The following is a 5134-nucleotide window of genomic DNA, read 5'->3' on the forward strand; positions in this document are numbered from 1 at the left end:
ATACACAAGGGAACCCACTGGATTATGTATAAATGCAAGTTGGGAAAAATCTATTATAGCGAAAGTAACTGCATTGGTGGTCTTTATTATCACAAGGCCTTTTAATTTGCTCCGCTGCTACATTTTTTAATTTATTGTATCATTGATTAATAACATTTTAGTAAAATTTTTGGTGAAAATTTTCTGTCCTATGAGAACTACCATGTAATCTATCCATCTTTTTTTTTCGGTTCTTTTAGTGATCTTGGCCATTTATTGTACTAATTCTAACTTTGTGAGTTGCTTGATGTTTTCTCGAGTTGTAGCTCATCTCCTAACAAAAAATTGCATTTGTCCGATTTTACCTTGATACTCAAGTAAGTCTTTAGTTAATTACCCGAGTTATATTGATTACCTAGATTTGCACCTTACTTAATTTTATTCAATTAAATTAATGGTTCCCCAATCTGAATAAGACTATAAACCCGTGAAAAGTATAGTTGGTAACCAAGCTTTTATATATATATATTGTAAACTCTGCTAAAATCGGTAAATAATTAGTTAATAAATTGAATTTTAATTAAGAAAATTAAAAATGAAAAATTAATATCAAAATAGGATAGAGCTCCTTAAAACGAGAATTTTGATACTAATTTCGAAAAATTTGGCCCAAAATTGGATCGAAAGGGCCAAACCGGTTGAACCGGAGCCTAAACCGGGCCCGTGGGTCCAACCGGACCCATAACTTACAAGAAGCAGCAGCTTCTTCTTCCCTATTTCATACACACGACGCCAAACAGATTGGGGAGGAAGGAAAACTCCATAACCCTCATCAAATCTTCTCATTACCATAACTTTTCCGTTCGAGCTCCGATTGCCGCACCGTTCGCGGCCACGCGTCGAGCTCTACATTTCTGTCGGATCAATTTCACCGGTAAGTTTCATTTTCATTTCAAAATCTCTATCCCCTTTCTCATGGTGAAATTGAACCCTTGTGATGAAATCTTGCCCAATTTGGTGTTTTAGGTTCGATCTAGCTTCCAGAACTTATTGGGCTTGAGTTATTATGCGTATGGGTACGGTAAGAACAACCTAAACCGTAGTCAATTTTAATTTTATTATGAAGAAACTGAATTTCGAATATATATGTGAATTAGGTGTGAATTGAGTTTATATATAAGCATTGGAATTGAAAAATAAGCATTTAGAAGCTTGGTGGTGATTGAGGTTAAGCTTGTGGCTGGTTTCTCTAAGTTTGAGGGGCTGCGTTGTGACCTTGGGGGGCTGCCTTGGACTAAATAAAGTGATCGGCCAATGTATGGTTTAGGTTTCGCGCGTTTAATATATAAGATTGTGTGAAAACTTAGGCTAGAGCATTATAGGATAGGTTGGAATGGTTTGATATGTTAAATGATTAGTGTTTGTGATGTTGATGAATAAATTGATATGGTATGGTGTTGAGTAATTAATAATGGGAATTAAATGTATGTGTGTATATGCTTGTATGTTGGTGATAAATGAAGGGTGATGATTTTGGCAAGGTAATGGTGTGGTTGAGATAGTGAATGGTATAATTTGGTCTTGTTGGTATTGACTTGACAATCAGTGTTGTAAGTGTTGTAATGAGGATTGAAAATTTTCATGAAAATAGTAAGAATGAGTATGTGTAGCAATATGTGATTTGTGGCTAAATTAGTAAATTGGGTGGAACATGATGTTATTGAGCTAAGGTTGTTAGAATTGTTGTGTTATGGTTGAGGGTTAATTTTGTTGATGGTTGTGGTATGCTAAATTAGGTGGAGAAGAGGTTTGAAAGGAAAATATGGTTTTGTGGTTTTGGTAAAAAAGTTGATTTTGAATGAACTTTGGGAGTCCATAACTTGCTCCTCAAATTTTGGATGGAAATGTGGTTTATTTCAAATGAAAGGTGCTTTTGCAAACTTTTGAACGATATATATTTTATGAAAAATGAAATTTTATAGAGGAAGTTATGGACGATTGAAGTTTAGGGTGAAAATTGTGTTTGTAGGATATCAAAACTGGTTTGTAGAAGCTTTCTGGGCATTCTGCCCATTTTTGGAAAACGTACATCCACACGTATGCGTGGGCCACGCGTACGCATGGCGTGGCATTTTAACGACGCATGCACGAGTAGCCATGCGTGCGCGTGAGAGGCGAATGCGCATGATCACGCGTACACATGACTCACGCGTACGCGTGACATGCTATTCTCTCCACGCGTGCGCGTGGGTCTGTTTGCTACAAAACTGGATTTTGGGTGTTTTAAACCAGATTTTCACTTCTAAACCTCCATTTTCCTCTCTTTTAGACTTAGGGTATAGTACTAAGTCCAGTAGCTAATTAGAGCGAGGAAAATAAGATAACTTGGTGATGAAGTAAGAGGTAAAATAATGAGTTATATGAAGAAGATGAGAATGTTAAATGAAGTTTTATGCCATGGCTTGATAAATGATTACATAATGATTATGAAAATGAAATGGTATGAATAATGATATTTGAGACACGAGTTTCCCTGGGAAAGAATCGTGGCTTGCCACCACGTGTTCCAGGTTGAAACTCGATACTCTGTTGACCCTACGTCGTAAGGGTGACCGGGCACGTATAAATTTTCGGGTATGGATAGCCCCCATTGAGTGATTTGAATGATGAATGAATGTGAAATCTATGCATAGACTCATGGGGATGTGCGAAGGGGGACAGTCTAAGGTTTTCGGACTTGTCGGGTTGGCTAGATAACCGACAGATGAGCCTCATCAGCCATAGGACAGGCATGCATCACGTGCATTTGTTTGTTTTGATTGCTATGCATTTCCTGGGTTTGCCTAATTTAATGTATACCTCCTACTACCTGTTATACTTGCTACTTGCACTATCTGCTTATTACTTGTGCGTGAACTTGTTTGGTTGCTTGTCTCTGCTGAATTATGGATAACGGAGGGACGGAGGAAAGGGTGAAGTGGTTTGGTGTTATATTAGGGTTAAAATTGAGTAAGTTTAGGAAGGTCTATAATACCTACCCCTATTTATGGCTTCTGTTTAGTAATTAAGTTTAACAATTGTACGACGGAGTTCTAGGATTGTCTCTGGCATTCCCAGAACCTTATTTATTATACGTGTGGCACCTTTACTATGCTAAGAACCTCCGGTTCTCTTCCCATACTGTGTTGTTGTTTTCAGATGCAGGTCGAGAGGCTCCTCGCTAGGCGTCTGGATCTTGAAGCGGAGTAGTCCCTGGGTTGTTTTGGGTTTTATGATTGTATATATATGTACCTATGTATCTAGCTTGCTCTCCGAGAAACTTGCTTATTTTGCTCCTCATAGAGGTTGATGGAGAGATAGGGCCTTATTTTGTATTTTGTGTATTTTGGGATACCTATATATGTATATATATATACCCTCCGGCCAGCCTTGGCTTCGCAGGCTGAGTCAGGAGCTAGTTATGCTGTATTATTGGCTTTCCTTTACTTTCTCACTTATTCTTATCCTTATCTTCTAGGTTTCTTAGCACGTAAGTAATCCTATTCCTTGAGCGTTGCACTTTTTATTTTGCGATTTTGTTTACCCGTACTTTAAGACTCCTAGTATATTATCTCTTTTCACTATTATATGTATCTATTTTATGGATTAGAGGTCCGTAATACTACACTACCTCTGTGATGAGCGGATAATTTATACGCTTTTTGGCATTGTTTTTAGTATGTTTTTAGTAGGATCTAGTTACTTTTAGGGATGTTTTCATAAGTTTTTATGTTAAATTCACATTTCTGGACTTTACTATGAGTTTGTGTGTTTTTCTGTGATTTCAGGTATTTTCTGGCTGAAATTGAGGGACTTGAGCAGAAATGCCTGACTGAGATTTACAAGGTGACCATAGCTTGCTTCATACCAACAATCTCTGTGGATTCGACCCTTACTCACGTAAGGTTTATTACTTGGACGACCCAGTACACTTGCTGGTTAGTTGTATCGAAGTTGTGACAATTATGAATTAAGATCAGAGCACCAAGCTTTGGAGCCATTACCAGGATTTGTTCGAGCCTGGAGATCACAATTTTGTGCACCAAGTTTTTGGCGCCGTTGCCGGGGATTGTTTGAGTCTTCGGCAAGCTTTTGGTCCGGTAACATCAGTGCCAGATTCCCTTTTGATCCGGCAACAGCACCAAGTTTTTGGAGCCGTTGCCGGGGATTGTTTGAGTTTGGACAACTGACGGTTCATCTTGTTGCTCAGATTAGGTAACTTTCTTTTTGTTTTCTTTTCAAAAAATTTTTCAAAAATATTTCTAAAATTTTCTCATCTGTTTTCAAAAAAAAAAAAAATGTTTTCAAAAATTTTCTTCAGAGTTTTTAAGAATGAATTCTAGTGTTTCATGAAGCATGTGAAGCCTGGCTGGCTGTAAAGGCATGTCTAAATTCTTTTGGACTGAGGCTTGCAATTTGTTATCAAAGAGCAATATACTCTCGTGTTAAAGACTAAAGCTTGGCTGGCCATTGGCCATGTCTAGTGTTTTGGACTGGAGCTTTCATTGAAAGCTTGGCTGGCTATTGAGCCATGTCTAATTCCTGGACTGAAGCTTTAGACTAACATGGCAAGATTCCTGGAATTCATATTAAAAATTTTGGAATCCTTATTTTTTTCTTTTTCATACTATTTTCGAAAAAATCCAAAAAAAAATTAGAAAATCATAAAAATAAAAAATATTTTGTGTTTCTTGTTTGAGTCTTGAGTCATATCATAAGTTTGGTGTCACTTGCATGTGCATCTTGCATTTTTTCGAAAATATCATGCATTCATAGTGTTCTTCATGATCTTCAAGTTGTTCTTGGTAAGTCTTCTTGTTTGATCTTGATGATTTTTTGTTTTGTGTCTTTCCATGTTTATCATATGCATTCTTGAATTCTTAGTGTCTAAGCATTAAAGAATTCTAAGTTTGGTGTCTTGCATATTTTATTTGCATTAAAAATTTTTCAAAAATTATGTTCTTGATGTTCATCATGACATTCAAAGTGTTCTTGGTGTTCATCTTGACATTCATAGCATTCTTGCATGCATCCATTGTTTTGATCAAAAAATTTCATGCATTGCATAATTTTCATATTTTTCATAAAAATTTCAAAAATCAAAAAAATATCTTTC

At 36.6% G+C, this 5134-nt stretch overlaps 1 long non-coding RNA gene across 1 annotated transcript; it reads left to right on the top strand.

The window, feature by feature from the left end:
- LOC110269802 lies at nucleotides 734-3397 on the top strand. The gene is made up of 3 exons (XR_002358560.1): nucleotides 734-913; nucleotides 1006-1060; nucleotides 3178-3397. It is a non-coding gene; the product is annotated as an uncharacterized LOC110269802 (long non-coding RNA).

This window comes from Arachis ipaensis, chromosome B03 (assembly GCF_000816755.2).
Source record: "Arachis ipaensis cultivar K30076 chromosome B03, Araip1.1, whole genome shotgun sequence".
In the NCBI taxonomy this organism is placed as follows: domain Eukaryota; kingdom Viridiplantae; phylum Streptophyta; class Magnoliopsida; order Fabales; family Fabaceae; genus Arachis; species Arachis ipaensis.